The following is a 22,344-nucleotide window of genomic DNA, read 5'->3' on the forward strand; positions in this document are numbered from 1 at the left end:
CCTTCATGGCATCAGATTATTTTCAGTCTCACTTTACCCTGTTCAATTCTATGAGTATGAGCCTGACTCTCAGCTTCAAGGGAATGCTCTTAAACTGATTAGTTTTCAACAAGAGGTTTAAAATTTGGGGGTTTGTAGGTCATTTACTACACAAAATTAATGAAAATCTCTCACTATAATTTAAAATTGCCTTTTTTTTTTCCCTAATAATAATTAAAACCCTCATGGAAGTCAAAACTGCTGAGTGCTCTTCCCACACACAGGGAATCATTCTTTGATCCGAAATGTCTTCTCAGATTAAAGTTTTTATATTGATGGATCCTACAGAAGAATCCTTGAAATACAATCCCATTTGGGGGATAATGAAAGGATTTCTGCATCATCTAGGAGTATGACAGGAATCTTTCTTTTTCACAGTATCACAGTATCACTAAGGTTGGAAGAGACCTTGAGGATCATCGAGTCCAACCTGTCACCACAGATGGTCAGTAAAAATTAAGGAGTCGTCTTCACCCCTACTGCTCCATCCCAGAGGTAGGACATACAGATATCCTGGCAGCAAAGAAAGGTTCAGGTTTCTCTTTATTGTACTTTCCACAGAGAGGATGAGAGGAGAGCAGACTAGTGAGATTAGCTGGGATATTTGATACACATTGTCCTTTCCAGGTACAGGAGACCTGGAGCAGCCACAGGCAGAAATGGTTAATAATCAAAAACCAGAAAGATTGAGATGGATGGGAATAATTTACACCAATCCCCACACAGCCAGCAAGCTCCTAAAGCTCCTGAGCTTGTTGTGAAAAAGCCGTGACAATGGGGTTTAAATTTTTTGTAAGATACCAAATTAAGAAAAAGGCCTCACATTTAAAATGTAAAAGGCTTGAATAGTATCTGCTGCAAATGACCACAGATACACTCTAAACGGAGTCCCTTCCTTTCCAAAGGACTGTGCAAAAGTCTCTTATCAATTTAACGGTCTAGCAAAGGACTGTTGCAAGATATTTTACAACAGATGATGGCAACGCAAGAACCGCACTGGCTGAGTATTCGTGATGGTTTTTAGCTTACATTGTAAATATTTGCTGCCAGTGATAATGTCGGTCATTACCCCAAAGCAATCATCTCAAATGTATAATTAGATGTAATAAATCCCTCCCCTGGGCATGGGAAAGCGCATCAGAAAAATCCCAAGCTGCCTAAAACAGATCCCTACCCACATTTTCCAGCCAAAACAATTTTGTGACTTCAGACTTGTAAGCGAGTCTGCCGTGTAAGGGATATATAGATTCTTTAATCTGCATTTTCATTTTGATATACCCTTTGGACTAATTGGAAATGGTTGCGCTTTTTTCCCCGACGATCAGCCAAGCCTTCTGCTATGCCTGTACGTAAGAACCGACATATGGACACTCACGACAATAATTCTTAAAAGACCAGCTCTATTCCAAAGGACTCCTCCAGAATTTCCCCCTCATGTTTTTGCAATTACTGACACAGTGATTTGCAGTCCTTGTGCAGGTTAAAAGACAGACAAGCAGGGGTGAGGTGGAATGAAAGTTTCTTTTCTTGATGCGCTCTTCTGGTGTTGTGAAAATTCTACCAGTTTGAACTTCATTGTTAGTGGAAACTATTATTTTACCCAACTGAGCGGGCCAGAGTGCCCTGCCTGTTTGTTAGCCTTCAGGCTCACACAAACACAGCAGCAGAAGCACAAGAGATGTTTGTTCCGCAGCTCGTCTGGCTACTATAAATTCCATCTCCAAATGGAAAGTATTTTAATGTTATTTTGCCGGCTAGAGTTACCCGTATGTTAGGCCACACACATTCGTTTCGTAACACACCCTACTCATTGGACTGGACGGCAAGAAGACCCATTGCACCATCAAAGACAAATGCCACCCTTCAAGCCAGGAAGCAAGAACTCCTCAGAGACGGGGCCGTTCATACCTCACACCTAAGGCAACAGAGCCATTGCTTGCTGTTCACTCTTGTTCTGCCTCTCAGCGGTGGAAATACTTAATCAGTCTACACAGGTCTTGGCTAAATACTGCAGTGGCAAGCTGAGAAGAGATACTGCTGGTGGTGATAGTCTGTCACCTGGAGAAAGCAGAAAAAGACAGGTAGAAAACCAGGTAGATCCCCAAAATTAATAAGGAGAAGGAAAATCAAGACATGATAGAGTGAGGAGGGGAAATGGCAAGATATTATCTGACTAGGCAGAAAAATAGGGAAAAGAAAACAGAACAGCCTAACAATACCTCTGTCACCACCAACAATCAAGAGGGAGAAATGAAGGAAAGAAGGTATTGGTTATGACAAGTGACTTGACAGCATGGAACCTGCTGCCAAGACAGCTATGATCAAGCTTAGGCTTTATATAAAATGGTGGCCCTCTGGAGCAAGGATGAAGCCTACGCTGGTGCAAATAAATGAAAGATCAGAGAAAGATTGGGAGCACTGTCTCTAGTAGGCAAGGAGGAGCAAACTGTGGAAAGATACAAAAGTTAACAAACAGCAAAGAATGACTCAGTGACCTGAGGGGAAACTGGCTGCTGGATTTCCCATGTATCAAGAATGAGGAAAGAAAACAAACAAACAAACAAACAAAAACCACCTGATACTGCAGGCAGTTTCATGAATACTGCTGGCTGTTAAAAAGGAAAAAAAATAGAAGTTTTAGCTTTGTGTAGCCTTGGACTGCTTTCTGTGGGAGACAAAACTCTTTAGATTGTCAGTAGTTCAGTGTAGAGCACTCATCTACTAGTTTCAAAACTGGCAAACTGAGGAGATGGGAAGCAGGAGCAACAGAGGTCTTTTTGAGAGCACAACTTATCTAGCCTGCACTTCCAGAACACAAAATAAAACAGAAGATGGAGCTGTTCTGCCAAAGAAGATGAATGAGTGTATTGATACCATAGGGTGATAAATACAAGACATATATGTGCCAGGGCTGACAGTTTTGAAAGGTCATGCAATCTAGTGAGCACGGTGTGAACCCTGGCAACACTAAAAGCCCACAAGTTTGGAAGTGCTGGATCCTACAGAAGGATAACACTGTGAAAATATACAGGGCAGGGGGAAAGCAGCTAGGAGGAGGAAGAGGACGGAGAAAAATGAAGAAAAATGGCCGATGAGATTTCCTGAAGGAAAAGTCAAAGATCCAATAGCATTATTCCAATTTCTGATTGGAAAGCAGTGAAAGGAGTGGAAACAAAAACAAAAAATGTAGCAGTTGAACTGACAGTAAATTAAAAATAATTTTAAAGTAAGTCCACAAAAGGGATGAGAAATTTGACTGAAGACATGTGGGACTATCTCAGATAGTGCTTCTGAGCCTTTCGCAGCTGCACGGTCTCTCCCCAGAACACTGCAGAAACCTGAGATATCTTTCGAGCCTCCAGTTCTGACACAAGCATTGCTACCTGCTTTTGCAAACCCCTGGGTTTGAATACCTAATCTGGAATATTGTAAAGAGGAGAAAAGCTGCCTGGCACTTTAAAGTCTATAGAAACATTATGAAACCAGAAGTTCCCTTTCCCCTAGAAATAACAGAACACGTATTTGTTCAGAATACTCTGTAGTTCAGAGGGATGGAAATTTCAGGACTCTCATAAAACCATACTTTTAAAATCCATGGGATTACATTCTCCAGAGTGTTTCTGTGCCTCTTCCTGCACAAGCACACCCTTCGTCCTTCAGAAAATAATTACCAAAATGACGTGCCAAGCTGGTCTCTGTAATGAACTAATGTGCGGTCAAATTGTGCCCCACACACCCTCAGGGGCCTTGTACCACTCAGGCTACCTGTGTCAAGAGTGGCAGAAGAAACGGGCAGTGAAGGAATGCTGTTTCTCATCTAACACCTTGCCTGGGTTCTTGGGAGTGTAAGAAGGGGACAATACTGTCTTCTACAGACTCACTATGATGCAGGTGAATCAGTTTCAAGCCTTTCTACAAGGACTACCTGTAAGAATATTTCCCTCCAGTGATGCCCAGGGGAAAAACTGTTTCTTAAAATGGGCAGATGAAAATACTTGAATCTAGCCTGCAGGTTCAGAGATTCTGCTTTATGCATGCAAATCTTACTTTCGGTTACTGTTACTTGAAAGGAAGTGAAAACGGGGTCTTTCTTCCTGGATCTACTCACTACAGGAAGAATCAGCTGTGCATGTTACCCTGAATGCTAAGAAAACAAAACAACTAGGAAACACTCAGTATGAGCAATTCTCCTTAACAAACCTACAACCATGAAGTGAAATAATCCACTTCCTCTTGCTGTGCTACAGAGAACACCGAGCGGCAATGAGGACAGGGCGCATTAGATGCACACTGAAATGAAACAACACAAAACATAAAGAAGAGTTACTGTACATCGCTGAACAACATGAAAGGGATGTTTGCACTCTGAAACGCCAGAACATACAGGTTGCACAAACATTTCACTGAAGGAATCAGCACGAAAATGCACCCTCTCAATAAAAGAGGCATGCTGTTCAGTCTTCTTGCGGAGGCTACCAGAACACCAGATGAAATTATGCTAGTAATAATGCAAAGTTTTTCCTCCAAACTTAGCGGCTTTCTCAGTCTGCTTCTTCTTAAGAGATGCTTTGAAATCTGACTGCCCTTTGAAGTTTCTCGAGTACAGCATGACATTTATTTTAAGGTACAAACCAAATGGTTTGCTTTCCAGATTCTGTCCCCTCTCTCTTTCAGAACCACTTTTCCCCTTTCCAGGGAGCCTCATCCATTTTTCCCTATACAAGAATGGCATCAAAGAGATACCCCTGCCTGGCAATCATACTCTCCCCGTGGCTCACCCTTGCACAGAGCTGGTGGGGCCACCTCGCCCCCTGAGACTCCAGCCCATGCCCCCGCCCCCCCCCCCCTCCTATCCCCCTCCCCCCCCGCCTCGCCCGGAGGAGTCCTTTTGAAGGGGAGGCGAGGGGGAGAAGTCCCTGCTGCGGAGGAGGCAGACTGCTGACTAACCCCAGCACCGCTGTCACGCAATCCCCGCCGCCTGTCAATCTGCCGGCAGCTCTGACAGGGGCCTGGCGCCGGTTCAAACCCTTGCGTGCGAGCAGACGAGCCGCATTACCCTATGAAGTATTTCATAATAACAACAGCTGTTAAATATTGATGACTTCTGGCAAGCGCTGAATGCTTTTCGAGAAGGTTAAGCCTTCATGTAATGGAACCTAATTCCTCATTATATACTGTATCAGATATCTGGAAGTTGCCTAAAAAAAGCAAAGGGGCTTAAAGGAAAGGATCAGAAAATAACTCTTGTGCAGCAGGGAAAGGGGAGAAAACCTGCAGTGTGAGAGGTGAGGAGTGCTTCCTTGAAGTCAAACCCCTTTGCAAACAGTGAAAAGTGCTGCCAAAGTGATCACCCAAATGGTTGGTTTTGCTGTAGTTCACTAGGTACTTTCGTGTTTTCAGAAATCGTTGCAGACTAAACTTTGTATAACTGCGATCTGGCCGCCCCTGCTGTCTATGTGTGTAAGAGTGTACATGGGAACTCTTTCTACAGAAAAACAGAAAAGGAGAAATCTTGCATTTGCATAGTTTCTCTACTGTGATACATCAGCCCAGAGAGATGTGGCTCATTAGAAGATTTAAGTGGCGATCAGACAAGATAGTAGGATAAGATCTCAGAGAGATCTCAAGCAGGCGAGAAAGGAAGAAGGGCAAGCTTCTTGCCTTGGGCAAGTCCTGGCTGCCTTCCAGTTCTCAGACGAAATGCCCCCTCTTCCTCATGCTCCACCCTGAAATATGTCAGTCCTATCTTCTCCTCCTTGGCCTAACTGTTGAACAAAGTTGTGTCAGTTCCGGGTAGGAGGACATGATGGACAGACCAAATCTTTGGAACAGGTCTGGTGTGACACTAGGGCAGACAGTACCGAGGGGTACAGCAAAAAAGACTACACCAGAGTCAGGGTGCAAGTGAAAGAGAAGAAACACAAAGCAAGGAGTTCTTGTGGTGGGTTTCTTGCATGTGAAAAAGCAATCTTAGGGAATACAATTCACATGAGGCAAGCTGTGCTGTGATACAAGGAGTTCTGTGAAGCTTTAGGTAAGTGTATTACCTGTAGGGAACTCAGGCTTATTTAGTGGGTAGAGAGCCATGGAAACTCAAGTAGCAGGCTGGAAGGGACCTCTGAAACTTACCTGGTCTACCCGCGCCCCCCGACCAAAATAGAGTTAACTTCAGTTACACAGGTTGCTTGAGGGTTTTGTTGAGTATGCCCAGCAGTAGGTATTTCAAATGCCCTCCAGCCAAAAATGTTTCATTGTTTAATTGCAAACAGGATTCATTTGGTAAGGTAAGAGCTGCTTATGGACTTAGGTGAGTGTGCATTAGGATAAGTTCTGGAGAGACACTACCTGTTTCTACAATTCTTGATCAGTAAAATGCTGAGAATAATTTAAGAAATGCTGAGAATAGGTAAGTGGCTGTCACAAAAAGTGTGTGTGTATGGAGACCACGTGAATTAAGTTATTAGCTGTGCTTAATTTTATTTTTGTTATAATTTATTCTGCTTGTATTTCACACAACTGGAAACACACTTCTATGTCATCACAGATCCAAAGAAAATCTGTGCCTTCATGTGAAACCTAATTGTGCACTAACTATACAAACAAGACTCAAAGGAACTTGTCTAGAAAGCACATTTCTTTCCTGCAACTTAATGTTGCAACCTTTCTCTCCTCGTATGACTCAAGAGATGATCTCCCCAACAGACAACCCCACACTGCACATTGCAAGGCAGATACTTTAGAGATCTGTTTGCATCACTGTGAGCAAATATTTGAGTTACCAGTTGGTCTGGTAGACTATATTGGCTGTAAGACTGCCAAAGTCATATAGTCCTAAAATATCCCAAGATATAAGACTTATTACAAGTAATTGCCTTCCATTTCCTCTTCATGATGCCATTTGATTACCTGCTACTTTAAATATGATAATTTGATGATGAGAAACTATTCATTTATAAGTTAAGTCCTGGTGCCTCAATTTTATCTCTATATTGTTCCATTCTTAGTTTAATTAAACTGTAGTACATTAGCTTGTCTTAGTGTGTGCATTTGCTTTCATACTCTTCTGAATAAATCCATAAAAGGCAAATACAAATGGGTTATTCTGTCAAACTACAAAATGCATCACAAGCCTGAATTATTGGCAACCTTGAGTCAGAAATCTGCAAAGCACTTGGTCCACTTTCAAATCGATATCCACATCTCTCAAAAATTAAGATGGTTCCAACAAATTCTTTGCCCCTTAAGTCATGAGCCTGTAAACTGCATGTCCATTAACCAGAATCAAGATCTACATCATAAGTTTGATATATAAAACAAAAATAATTTTTAAAATAACTATTTTGTATGTAGAAAATTGGCTTAATATCTGTTAGTTCCAGAGCTGAAGACCTTGGAATGTATAATCAATGCAGTTTTACATTTGTTTTACTCCAGTTTTCATTTTCCTCTGTACTACACTCTGAAACACTGTTAAGTCTATGTAAGGGGATTCAGACCTTATTGCTCTCTACAACTACCTGAAGGGAGGTTGTAGACAGGTGGAGGTTGGTCTCTTCTCCCAGGCAACCAGCACCAGAACAAGAGGACACAGTCTCAGGCTCTGCCAGGGGAGGTTTAGGCTGGAGGTTAGGAGGACGTTCTACACAGAGAGAGTGATTGCCCATTGGAATGGGCTGCCCGAGGAGGTGGTGGAGTCACCATCACTGGAGGTGTTCAGGAGGAGACTTGATAGGGTACTTGGTTGCATGGTTTAGTTGATTAGGTGGTGTTGGATGATAGGTTGGACACAATGATCTTGAAGGTCTCTTCCAGCCTGGTTTATTCTATTCTATTCTATTCTATTCTAAACTAATCCACATTAGTCTTAAGTGTACTGCAGTGTGTTCTGACCTGGTTCCTTCAGTGAGATCTCAGCAAATCCCACTGATCATGGTATATGTAGATATTCAGAGGAACAGCACATCAGGACACAACAATTGTAGGATCTATGGAGCAGATGACCCTATCAAAACTACTTAAAATGTCACAGTTCTTTTAAGTGTCCTTCATGATGTCTTGATGGCTGAATAGCTGTTCATCTTTTCCCTTGTCCAGCTATTTTTAAAAATCTGCACAGTGAAGAATAAATATTTGGTTCTCCACGTGTGCATTTCCAGCACTTTCTCTCTCTGTGGGCCAAGAACATAGTCCTCTTTTGATGTGGCCCATTGCATTGTCCCAAGGTCCTTGTTTTTCACTGGTTTGATTCTCCCAATGAAAATAATACAGCAGTGGATACTGGAGTCCACAGCAGAGACAGCCGCCCTTTGAGAAGAGGCTAAAACCCCTGTGACATTTTACTGTGGAGAAAAGAATGAGAGGAGATGTAACAGAGGTTTACAGAATCGTAAAAGCAATGGATAAACTGAACGCAGAACTGCTGCTCGCCCAACCACACAATACGAGACCTATGAAGCGCTCAGTGACAACGGTACAACAGTGCTTTAAAGCAGATAAAAGACAACAGTTTTGGAGATGAGGATGCCAGAGTAGATGGACCACTGGTGTGACACAGTAGTGTATTTCTTATGTTGTTATACTGTCACTGCAGTGCCACGACTTTGTCCACAAAATTTGCTGCAGACAGAAAATAAACAACAGATGAACAAGAGAAGCATCTGTGATGTGAAAGCCTCTGTGTGACTAAATTTAAGCATATGAGGAAAGACCAGTTTGTGCCTAATAATTACATGCAAATAAAAGAAAAAATACATTTCTTTTCTATGACAAGCAGCCCATTAAAATAAATTTGACTCTGAAATATTTTGCAGAAACATAATTAATGAGACCAAAGTCTATTTTTACTGAAAAGACAGCTATGAGAAAAGCAGTGTGTGTTCGTAAGTAAGCAACTACAGTTTACTGCTATCTCCCTCACTTGAAAAAAGGAGACTGTAAGAACCTCATCTTACCAAAGAAATGCAGTGAAGTCCTGGTAACAGATTTATCTTGAGAATATCAAAACATTTTTAGTCTTTTCTGCCTGCACACCATTCTACCCTCTTCAATTTAGATCTGTAGTTTAGAACATTTAGCAAATCAACTCCTGAAGAATGAAATCAAATCAAAGAATAAGTGAGAAAATAAACACAATTAGGAGAGTGTACGAGAAACCATCTCTTCCCCTTCCTGATTAAATCAACCTGACAATGACTGAATTATGGCAGATTTACATGATCTTTGCTTGCCTTTTTGAATTTGATAACCTCTTTCCCAGGCCTGTGTTTCAAAGACACTATCTCCTGAGCTTCTGCTCCTCAAATTCTAGTGCTTTTATAACATTCATGTCTCTTTATAATGTCATTTGCACCATTAATGCATGGAAAGGCACAGGCTAAACTCATACCTGCTAGCTCCAAGAGGGAATTTAAGTCAGTATCTCTTAGAAGAGTTGAAAGAGCATGTGTCAGTAGACCAGTATATCACCCAAGAGACTGTTTAAAAATAGCCAAAGCAGACAATCTGGAGAGGATAAAGGAAACCTTTAACATGAAATAAACATTGCATCTAAAATATTCACACTGAGACCTTAGTGCACAGGATGTGCATATGCTACCCAGAAAACTGAATCTGGCTTTATCAGTTTCAGTGTTAGAAAGATCCTAAGAGCAATTCCTTCATATCTGCTCTATGTAGCAGCCATACTGTATCTGGAATTAAAGGCAAAGGCACAGACACATTTGCTTTCCAGGGTACTTTGAATAAGCAAATACACTTGACAGGGTAAATGCAAGAATCTCCACCCGAGTCAGATGGATACCACAGCACACTGCTGCACCATCGTGAATAAATACACACACCCCAGAACACAGCACTCTCTTTCTAAGGCAGAGCTGCTTTGCTTTGGTCTTTTCTGCTATCTGTGGGGACTGCTGTGTGAGACTGACTGTATGAAGAGCTGCTTTGAGAGGTTAAATGAACCTAACAAGCTGTGGGAAAAATGTGCCTGAAAGGATATTCCCGAGCCTTGGTTTTTCTACTCCAGGAAGTAAAAGAATGTGTTGAGACAAGACACAGGCAAAAGAAAGATGAGGAATAGCATCTAAAAGTTTGGTTTGCTTTGGTTTGGGGTGTTGGGTTTTTTTAATATATTCAGAATCAATTTTCAGGATCTTTTTAAAACACTGAACTTGCAGAGCTTGTTAGAATGCTGAAGAAAATCAGTGACAGGAAAGTCTTACCCTAAAGTTCAAATGAAGTACAGGCCGACAAGTAGAGGTCAAAAATTGAATTACTCAAGCCCTAAATTGATAATGCTACTGCCCCTGGATATCTTTAATGTGTTTTTTTATAGACATTAATTTTTCGGTCCTGAAATCTATCCAAACAGATGGACCCTGCTCCCCACTGGAATCCCTTGTATGTCAGGGGGCCTGCAGGGAAGACATTGTTTGTCCAAAAATAAATTGCTTTGCAGAGCAGGAATCTTCTGCAGAATTAGAAAATTCGTGCACCTGATGCATTCAATTATTGTAAGAACCTTCAGTTCTCACTTCTTCACAAGCATTTTGCTTTGCTTTTTGCACAGACGGATTCCACGCTCAGAGAAAGATGGCAAGCAGATCCTGAAGACCCTAAGCAGGCCAGCAGTGGGCTTACACAATCTCTCTCCCTTAGCAGTAGGGAAATTGAATTTTTAAAAAGTACCATAGTCCATAAGTCAATGACCTGATTTAGGACCTTCAAAAATTCTAAGCATAATGAAAAATATGATCTTTTTAAAAAGGCAGGAAGGGTAATACTTGAAAACTCTGAGAATGTAAATTGTGTCCCTGCTTTGATTTACTTTTCAACTACTTAGATATAGTGATAAAATGAAAGGGCAACCACAGAGTTCTTATCAGACTTGTCCCATGTGAGGACCAGGAACAACCAAACAATGCTCTGCATTTCAGAAGCAAAATTCTAGCTCATAACATATAACCTTTTCTCTAGTTTTGACTCTCCTCCATATGTGTCATTGACTTGAACAGGCAAGTCTAACTCCAGTGAAGGTGCCTGCTACTTTGACTCATCCAAGCTACAAAAGAAATTAGTACTCCTTATGGGATAAGGGCAACTTGTCTCTCACTCATGAAGCATATGGGATTGCAGCCTCAACTTCCAAGGTAATTACAGCTTTCACCCAGCGGTCAATACTAGGTGAACAGTATGTAAAAAGAGAGTTATGATACATAAATTACATATAGGACTTCTCGTTCTGTCAAGGTCTTCTGGATGAAAACTGGTGACTTCTTACCAAATGACTCATTGGATCTGTTTTACATTCATTATGTGACATAAACATCAGTTTACACTGGGGTTTTTTCATCAGTTACAATATGATCTTCATTGAATCTACACTGCAACCTGCTGCCAGAGTCAGGCCAATAATCACTGACACAAAACTCATTAGTGCTAAGCTGAAGGAAACATGAGGCAGAAAATGAACAGTGCAAACTGCAAAAAGCAAAGATGCTTTTGCATGTATGCTTAAAAATTGTGAAAGCTAACTGGAGAAAACGTGTGCTCTAGAGCCTACTTGGTTTTATGCTGAGTATTTTTTGGAGGAATCATTGCAGACTTAGGCTATGAATGCTGCATCCAAGAGAGGAACGTTTTTTCTCCTGCCGGGGCAGATTTGCAGGGAGGAGGCTCATTTCTGCCTTGCTGGTCTGGCAGGCAGCAGAGCTCTATTCCTCTGATCAAGAGATCACTTTCATAACCACTTTTCTGAGGTCACAAATGAGTCTGCTGCAGTCACGCAACCCCTCGCCTACCAGAGCTTAGTGTAACAATACAGGTTCACAGAAACCTTTTAAAGAGGCAGCCCATCCTTTCGACCCACGCAGATAAAAGGCACATGCATGTTATCACACGGGCCTCCTCCAAACATAGAATCACAGAATTGTTAGGGTTGGAAGGGACCTCAACGATCGTCCAGTTCCAACCCCCCTGCCATGGGCAGGAAAACCTCACACTACATCAGGCTGCCCAGAGCCACATCTAGCCTGGCCTTAAAAGCCTCCAGGGATGGGGCTTCTACCACCTCCCTGGCAACCTGTGTCTCACCACCCTCATGGTGAAGAACTTCTCCCTAATACCCAATCTGATTGACGCATCCTTTTTTTTTTCCCCCCATTCCCCCTAGTCCTATCACTACCTGACATCCTAAAAAGTCCCTCACCAGCTTTCTTGTAGCCCCCTTAAGATACTGGAAGGCCACAATGAGGTCTTCTCGGAGCCTTCTCCTCTCTAGACTGAAGAGGCCAAACTCTCTGTCTCCATAGGAGAGGTGCTCCAGCCCTCTGATCATCCTCATGGCCCTTCTATGGACACGTTCCAGCACGTCCAGATCCAGAACTGGACACAGTACTCCAGGTGGGGTCTCACCAGTGTGGAGTGCTGGCTATGCTTCTCTTGATGCAGACCAGGATGTGATTGGCTTTCTGGGATGCAAGTGCACACTGCTGGCTCATGTTGAATTTCTCATCCACCAGCACCCCCAAGTCCTTTTCTTCAGGGCTGCTCTCAAGCCAGTCACTGCCTAGTCCTATATCAGTGCTTGGGATTGCCCTGACCCAGAGGCAGGACCTTGCATTTGGTCTTGTTGAACCTCATGAGGTTGGCTTTGGGCTCATCTCTCCAGCCTGTCAAGGTCCCTCTGGATGGCATCCCTTCCCTCCAGCCTGTCTGCTGCACCACACAGCTTGGTGTCATGGGACTATTTTATTTCAGCTGGAGCAGGGAAGAAATGCATTGCTTGGAGTTTTATCTGGATGGAGTCATGCAGCCTGAGCAAAATCAAATAAAAAGTTAAGTCAGATAGCTCTACCACTCCTCTAAACCATGCTGCCACCTTTTTCAAATATTTCTTCAGCCCATTCCTTTTTACTATCTCAAATGTCCATGTCTGCCAACAATGTGCTGCTGCGAATTATGCTAATGAAGATATTTTAAAGCTATGGTAAAGAGTCAAACAAACTTAAATTCAATAAACAAAAGATATGATTAGCCTGTATTAAACACTGCCCTGCTGCAGTGTTAGAAGCACCAACAATACACACACGGAAGATCAGGAAATGACTAGACTAGACTAGGCTAGACTAGACTAGAATAGACTAGAGCAGAATTAACCAGGATGGTTAGACTAGGCTAGACTAGAATAGAATTAACCAGGATGGAAGCGACCTTTGAGATCATAGAGTCCAACCTATCATCCTTGGTGCCGTGGTCTAGTCATGAGGTCTGTGGAGACAGGTTGGACTCGATGATCCTCGAGGTCTCTTCCAACCTTTGTGATACTGTGATACTGTGATCCAACACTATCTAATTAACTAAACCATGGCACCAAGCATCCCATCCAGTCTCTTCCTAAACACCTCCAGTGATGGTGCCTCCACCACCTTCCTAGGCAGCCCATTCAATGGCCAATCACTCTTTCTATGAAGAACTTCTTCCTAACATCCAACCTAAACCTCCCCTGGTGCAGCTTGAGACTGTGTCCTCTTGTTCTGGTGCTGGTTGCCTGGGAGAAGAGACCAACCCCCACCTGTCTACAACCTCCTTTCAGGTAGTTGTAGACAGCAATAAGGTTTCCTCTGAGCCTCCTCTTCTCCAGGCTAAGCAACCCCAGCTCCCTCAGCCTCTCCTCATAAGGCTTGTGCTCCAAACCCCTCCCCAGCTTTGTTGCCCTTCTCTGGACATGTTCCAGCAAGTCAACATATTTCCTAAACTGAGGGGCCCAGAACTGGACACAGTACTCGAGGTGCGGCCTAACCAGTGCCGAGTACAGGGGCACAATGACCTCCCTGCTCCTGCTGGCCACACTGTTCCTGATACAGGCCAGGATGCCATTGGCCTTCTTGGCTGCCTGGGCACACTGCAGGCTCATGTTCAGCCTACTGTCGACCAGTATCCCCAGGTCCCTTTCTGCCTGGCTGCTCTCCAGCCACTCTGACCCCAGCCTGTAGTGCTGCATGGGGTTGTTGTGGCCAATGTGTGGAACCTGGCACTTGGATGTGTAGATGGGCATACTATCAAAAATTTATTTTGAAGAAATATTATGAAAATACAATTCAACTAGTCAGAGCCTGGTTTAGGTCAGAAAAGCCTATTTTATATTTTATCTGACTGTGTCCCACAAATGATCAACGCACTAAGCTGTTGCAGGGACGTGCTTTGTAGGTGGTAGCTGGAATGGCTTTCAGGTGGTGAGGGCCAGGTGGGAATTTGGAGAAAAAAGTTTGAAGTATTTTTCTTCTTACAGTAAGTCAACTCTATCTAATTAAGGGGGAGGGGGGGGGTGGCCTATTTTCACAAGCAGTTAGTGCTATGAGTGTAACTGTCATTGTTCCATCATGAATTATTTGCACTAATTACCTGAAATAGCAATTAAATTACTTTGGAGACTGCAGTTTAAAAAATTAAGTTGGATGTATTGCTCATTGACATTTTATGAAGATTAGTATACAGACACATTTCATTTATAGGCAACACAAACAGGCTTGCCCAAACCAGCTTTATAATCCATCTCAAATCAGTAACAATAGCAATGATGGCACAGCATTAGGCCCATTGAAGACTCACAGTGTGAGCCAAGATGACTCATTTGCAAGATGACTATCCCTCAAGTTCATGGCTATTATTAGCCATGCTAGCCAGGTGAAAGCTTGTTCATGTGTGCCCACAAATGACACAGCTTCAGGGACTCTGGAGATTCACCCACAGGCTGTGAAATGCCCTTGGCTTCATCCAAAGTGATACTCAGTCTTGATCTTCATGGGTATCTTCTTCACCCAATTAAAGCAGTTGGGAATGTTCTCTCCTATCAGCACTGTAGTTTGCTGTTTACACAAAAGATGACCTCTTGGTTTAGCTTTGATATGAAACTAAGGACACTCCAAAATCAGTCTCGTCTCTGCTCCAGGTCTCTGGAGGGGATTTAGTCTGGAAACTGGATGGAGGATTGTGAGGATACTGCTGGTGGACCTCACCATCAGCACCTGCCACACTCACTTTGTGGATGGGAAGTCAGGGCAGTGAGAGAGGCTCAACCACAGATTCTGAGCATCTCCAGAGTTTCTCATCTCAAAGTACTGGTGGAGGCGATGAGACAGAGACGCTGACCTCTAAAGGGAGGGTATTGGCATCCTTCAGAGTGACCTCAGGGGTGACAGTACCAGTGCAGACAAGGCTATATGAATTTTGGAAGATAGGCTATAGTTCCTAAAATTTCAGAGACTTTTGAAGACATTGCCCTAAACTTCATGTCACTGATTTGTGCCTATTGTGCCCAGAAAGGCAACTACCCAAAGAAATGAACAATACACAAGTTCATCTCCTGCCTAAATAGAGAGATATGACTTTATCTCTCTTTATGAAATTTGGCTAAACCACAAGAAGTTAATCTAAAGTGAAAGAGCATTGGATACTGATGCAAGCATTTAGTTAACACAACAATCTTTCCTTTCTGGTTATGGAAAGAGACACTTGAGAATGGTGTTGTGCTGTTTTACCTTTACAAACAGATTATATTATTTTTCTGGAGGCAGTTGGTGAAAAAAAAAATCATTGGAAGCATCAAGAATGAGTGTATATATATGGGTATTTCAGGGTAAACAATTGCTAGAATACTTGTCACTCAACTCTGTTCTGCATGGCCACAGAGCTGGTACCTGTCTAGCTTTACTGAGAGTACTTCTTATATTCTTTACTATATGAAAATAAAATATTTGCACTTTTTTTTTTGCAAGAGTATGACCTCTTTTACTCAAAGGCCTTGGGATCACTCGCTTCACTAAGGACATGCAAGAAAGCATCTAATACATGCACCTAAGAGCCATTGGATCTGCAGTTCTACAGAAGGAATTGGTCAATAATTTAGTACAGTGAAATCAGGACAAACAATTTACAAATAATTACTGCAAGCTTTCCTTATTCCCTCTACAGCTCTAAAAAACTTTATCCTACTCCACCTATATATATGCAAGAACATGAAGACAGTAATTTGGATTAGCTGCAAATCTTCCTTGATATTATTTGTTTGCTCTTTTTGTGAGCTTTATTTAATTTGGAAATTATCTAGAGAAATGTAATCCATTATACTGCAACTAATAATCTGAAATCAAACAATTTCAGATTAGTGTAATATAAATCATTGCTTAATAAATAATATAAATAAATATAACCAATACAGATCATTATTTAATAAAAAGACAACTTTCAATTGCTAGTAAGAGGTATTCTTCCATTAGAAATAGGTTTAAGTACTGTGAGAAATTGCAGGAATTACAACCAAGCTTTAAGGATTTCTGAATAACTTCGTTACTCAACTATTGTAGCAAGCATGCTGCAGCCTCACCATCTTTCTGCTGCCCTAACATACTTGATGCACACTTACCAAGCACTTTCCAAGCAGAAAACAAATTAAAGAGGACCACAAGTAGTGTAGCTGAAGAAATAAGTTTACAGTTGTTGGGACTGAGCCTTCTGCACACTGTGGTCCATACAACCAGTTGCAGCATGGCATAGCTTTTGCCTGATGAAGAGGAGAGGAAAAGGAGCTGGTGTGCCTAACCGTAGTGCTCCAGCCAAGGCAACAGCAGCCAGGGGTTGATGGAGTCAAGCAGGATGGAGCAGGCTGGGAACAGGGCAGCTGGAACATTCTTATGCCTAATGTATTTTCCACTGCCCAGATGTTCTCCAGTTGACATGAACTGTGAGACACTGGATGTGCCAGTCCCGGAGGGTGTTCTGACCCCTGGGAAGCACTAAAGAGGTCCAGGCCTGCCCAGCGTGGAGGCACAAAGGTATTTTGAAGCTCTGATCATCTCTCCTCCCACTCAATCCCTGTGCCAAATTCAGCTGTGGTGCGGGAACTCAGCTGTGGTGCAAGATTCATTTTGAACATTTACCCAATGAGCTAAAATACCATCTGAGACCAACATGCAGTTAATTGCTGTGAGAACAAAACTTTGAATTTTCTGATCTATTCAAAATTTGAATTTCCCATTAACTCCACATTCCCATACTAGCAGATGGCATACAGGGGGTAGTTTCCAAACTCCCACATGACAGTGTATGCGAAGAGAAGATGACACACTGAAATGCACACCCCTGGAAACTTGCTCCTCACATGCAGAAGGGGAAACTTCTAAATATATCAATTAATGTGCCCAAGTGGACCCTTGCCTTCTGTGCAGATAATCTTGGCTGACACTCTTATGCCAAATCCATCTCTGCCATGGGGAGCTGGAAAAGCACTGGTTAGCAGAGCTGACTCATCAGCTGACTAGCCCACAACATCAGCACAAAGGACCGAGAATGCTGGTGGTGGCATGAAGCGTGTGGGTGGGAGCAAGGAAAAAGCAATCATCTGGCAGCCTAATGCAGTAGGAAGGGCTGACAACAATTCATTATTTATTTCCCCCCTCCTGCCCTAAGGCTTCATCCCTCTGCTGCAGGGATTCTCAACATTTTGACGCTGTGGTAGGGCTCTGTGCAGGGGAGGGAATGAAAGGTACATCCCCTCCCTGTGGCCCATGTAATGAAAGCATCAGCAGGCTATCTGAGCTCACCACACCCAGACCACATAGGACAAAAGGCCCTCATGAAGGAGAATGGAAAAGAGGTTTGCCTGATCCTTCTTTCACCCAACAGGAGATGAGAACAATGTCTTACTAGGGGGAAAAAAAAAAAAAGGAGTGCATCATTTTCCCACCAAAGTCAGTCTCTTAGTAGAGAGAAGAGACAGACATGTAGTTCTGGAATAGCAAAGTGCAGATGCAAGCACAGTTCTTGGAGACAAAAGCAAGAAAGACAGGGAAAATGAAGAATGTCATTGCAAAGATGGGACAAAGGGGGGCAAAAATCTGTATGGAAAAAAAATAACAAGAATATCTCCATGCAGAGCATGAAGATGCAAAGAAGAGAAGCATTTAAGAACAGGTGAGGTGGTTTATCTCTAGAAAGGTCACTAAAGAGATGATTAATATTTATCAAAGATTGCAGAAGGAAACAGCTTAAACTACAGATGCTGAAAGAGGGAAGAAAAGTCATCAAGGTAAACAGCTGGAGTGCACACAGAAAAATAACATTATCATTTCTAATTAAAAGCTTGACATGTAAGAACACTGACAAAATCCCCCATTTTAAAAAATGTATCCCATTATCTCCATGGAGGTCTGAGTTCTCTTTCCAGACTTCTTCGCCTCCATCATCCTGCTAACATTACAAATCTGGCTGCAATATGGCTAGCTGGTCCCCAATTTACCTAGCACGAAACTTTCTCCAGCCAAATCACTGGTGTGGGGAAGATGTGAGTTCAACCCTCCCAAGCCTCAACCTTTTCAATGGTGCTTTTGACTTGATGTCTGAAAGTGCATTTAAATTCAGGCAATGCATTTTGTGAAACACTGGGCCTGGCTTTGAAGACCTCACTTCTATTACTCCAGTAATGCCAAAGTGAAACAAAGCATAATAAGGAATTAAGGACTCGACCAGTTGTCTTTATGTTTTGTCACCAACCAAAGCACTGTTCTCTGAGAAGAGGCTTTTTGCCCAAATTTTGCCTACAGTAGGTCTTTCTTGTCAGATTGCCTCAGTGGGAAAGAGATTAGGTTGCTCACTGGTCTCTTCATCCTTGGAAATTTTCCGTTACGTTTCCTGGTCTCCACTACAGACATGTCAGGACGCATGAATATACAGCTTAAAAGTCTTCCCCAACCCATTTTTCACATGCTGCTGTATGCATCATTTAGCAAGGGAGTGATGGAGAGTCCCAAAATTGTAGTTTGTCACTGCATCTTTCTCTAGTCAGACAAATCATTCCACCTTTTTTCCTGAACTAAAGCTGAGTTAGTAGAACATTACCTTCAGAAGACAGAACAGCTGATGAAGCTGTAATACTTAAACTAAGCATGCTGACTCCCATCTGGAGATTGTAACCTAACTTGACTAGATAAAAACAAGAAACAATAAAGAAACTCCTCTTTTTCAAATGACCTCTTGGAACTTCAGTGCCACGGCAGTGCTGCTGCAAGGAGCACATCCTCTCTCCAGAATGTGACCTCTCCTTCCACCTCATTCTGCCAGCAGTGACTCAGTCACACTACTGGTTTTAAAGATACTATCAGTTACCTCCCTGATACTTACAAGGTGTGATTGCAAAGCAAATTGACATTGTCTCTACCTTCCCAGCCATAAGTCAGCAGCAACAAATGTCAGGTGGACCACTGTCCCCAAAAATTATAGCACTTACTGCCCAATTCATTAAATGTTTCTAAAGTGCTTGCTAGCATCACTAAGAATGAAGACTGAATATTGCAGTCTGCAATACCTTCAAACTCTCTGACTTGTCATCAAGAATATGTTTGGCTCAAAACAAAGAACTCCAAACCCTCCCTCCTCCTAAGCAGGTCCATAGAGCTGTATTGCTAGGATTTAATTATCATACAGTTCTGATGGTTCTGAAGGACTGTTGAAAACAATTGAACACGTAGTAATTTGAGAGGACTCAGCACCTTGCATAACTGAGCCTTTAGTAACTATTAAAGTAATTCCTGTAATTTTAAACATCTCTAATTTCCTCAAAGAAATATTACTTAAGAAGTACAGCCTTTTTCTATATGTGACAATGTAAATTAAGATATGAAGTATAGAAAGAGGAAATGCAATTCCATTTTTCTCCACTTACTGTCTTAGCCCTCACAATAAAATACTGGAATATTTTCCACATAAATCCTTATATTCATCAGGTCAAGATTTATTACCTAGGTTAAAGGAGAAGATGAGGGAGCTGGGGTTGCTTAGCCTGGAGAGGAGGAGGCTCATAGGAGACCTTACTGCTCTCTACAACTCCCTGAAGGGAGGTTGTAGCCAGGTGGGGGTTGCTCTCTTCTCCTAGGCAACCAGCACCAGAACAAGAGGACACAGTCTCAAGCTGCACCAGGGGAGGTTTAGGTTGGATGTTAGGAAGAAGTTCTTCCCAGAAAGAGAGATTTGCCATTGGAATGGGCTGCCCAGGGAAGTGGTGGAGGCACCATCACTGGAAGTGTTTAGGAAGAGACTGGATGGGGCGCTTGGTGCTATGGGTTAGTTGATTAGATGGTGTTGGGTGATAGGTTGGACTTGATGATCTCATAGGTCTTTTCCAACCTGGTCTATTCTATTCTACTCTATTCTAATTATTTCTCCACTCACCAAGTGTCTTCATATATTATTATTTATTGGGCCATTTTGCCATATGAGTTTGTGACAGTTTAGGCTGTGCCTTTAATAGGGATCATTGGATGGCACAATATAATCTAAAAGAATAATTTGGAACAAAAGTGTAAGGATTTTGTGACAAGTTTTCAGTGATATCGTACAACATATAACAGTAACACATAGTTAAGTGGTTATGAATTTGACAATGGACTAGAAAAACAAAACTTAAAATATGTTGGGTTTTGATTGAGACCTGATCTTTGCTTCTTTTCACTTCTCTCATCTTCTTTCGGCTGTTCCCAATATGTAAGTAGCCAATCAATGTTACAGGTTCGTTGGTAATGGGAATAGCAGACACTATTTATCACAACAAAACAAACACAGAGAGAGATTTACTTCCTATATATACCTCCAACTTGATATATGACATGTATATGTAAAAAGAGAATGCATTGAGGGGATTTTAATGGCATTTTACAGACACAGTAAATTCATGTGGTATGTGTTTGTGTTATCACAGAATCACAGAATTAACCAGGTTGGAAAAGACCTTCAAGATCATCAAGTCCAACCTATCACCCAACACCATCTAATCAACTAAACCATGGCACTAAGTGCCTCATCCAGTCTTATTTTAAACACTTCCAGGGGCAGTGACTCCACCACCTCCCCGGGCAGCCCATTCCAATCTCCCTTTCTGTGAAGAATTTCTTCCCAACATCCAGCTTAAACTGCAAAATTGTTTTAGAAACATAGAACTGTTGGGGTTGGAGGAGACCTCAAGGATCACCCAGTTCCAACTGCCCTGCCATGGGCAGGGACACCTCACACTACATCAGGTTGCCCAGAGTCACGTCCAGCCTGGCCTTAAAAACTCCCAGGGCTTCCACCACCTCCCTGGGCAACCTGTTCCAGTGTCTCACCACCCTCATGGGAAAGAACTTTTTCCTAACATCCAATGTGAATCTACCCATTTCTATTTTTTTCCACTCCCTCTAGTCCTATCATTACCTGACACTCTAAAAGTCCCTCACCTGCTCCATTTTCCCCTCAAATCCCAGAGCACCTGGGCTCTATTGGAGTCTCCTCCCACCCCAGGTGTGGCTGCTTGGCCCTCCCCACCCACTCCCCTTTTTAATCCCCCCCAGGAAGGGCAGAAGCCTCAAGCTGAGCCCATCTGGGCTGAGGGATCCTCCTCTCATCACAGGTGAGTGCCCATGGTGCACACTGGGTGATGGTGGTGGTGACAACAAAGGCCGGGGGGCCTGGTGGCCCCCCGGTTAGTTAGGAAGAGGATTGATGCTCCCTCCTACAATGTTCACAGGTGCTGGCTGGGACTCCTTACTGGGGCTGAGCTCCTCTGTGTGGTATCTTGGCTGGTGAGGGTCTTGCCCTGGGCTCTGGGATGGGTGTAGTAATGGTGGTGGTGGAGCAGGAGCTGTTTAGTCAGATGATATTATGATATTATGATATTTTTACCTGGAGGCCCCTTGAGTCTGCTCTCATCATTCAATAAATCTCTGCTTTTGTGCCTCATTTACAGACCATTTCTTCCCCTTCACTGCTTCTTTTCATAAATAAGGAAAGGAGGAAGGAAAGCAATAAAGCATATCTGAAAAATGCATTCACTTATCAATCAACTCTGAACAGGAAGCCTTCAGGAAGAGGAACCAAAATCTTCCAAAGACCTACCCAGAGAATTACCTGCTTCAGGCAAATAATCTTAAAAAGGTGTCATTGAGGGTTCTGATATAGAAATATAATCTAAATAGAAAGCAAGCTAAGACACTTTTTGTGTTACTTCCATATGAATTTAAACAAGGCCTACTGTCAAATCTTCTGTGACAATGACTGAGGTCAGTATGACTGACCAAGCAGCAAGATTACATCTGCATCAAGGGATAAATTATTAATTTTTAAAAGAACCAGGGGAAATATAAGTCTGTTTTCAAATGAGCACAGGTACCAAAAAATAAATGTCTCTGTGGTGTCAAAGATGGCCAAACTCTTATGAAAGTAATTCTCAAATTTCCCATTGTCAGCACAGGAGTGGTATTTACACAGTTATATAGCATGACC

At 42.5% G+C, this 22,344-nt stretch overlaps 1 protein-coding gene across 1 annotated transcript in view; it reads right to left on the bottom strand.

Moving 5' to 3' along the window:
* The window catches only part of AHRR (aryl hydrocarbon receptor repressor), a 99,715-nt gene that overhangs the window by 32,473 nt on the left and 44,898 nt on the right, over positions 1–22,344 (bottom strand). The window lies entirely within an intron of this gene.

Source organism: Dryobates pubescens, chromosome 9, assembly GCF_014839835.1.
Source record: "Dryobates pubescens isolate bDryPub1 chromosome 9, bDryPub1.pri, whole genome shotgun sequence".
NCBI classification, from domain to species: domain Eukaryota; kingdom Metazoa; phylum Chordata; class Aves; order Piciformes; family Picidae; genus Dryobates; species Dryobates pubescens.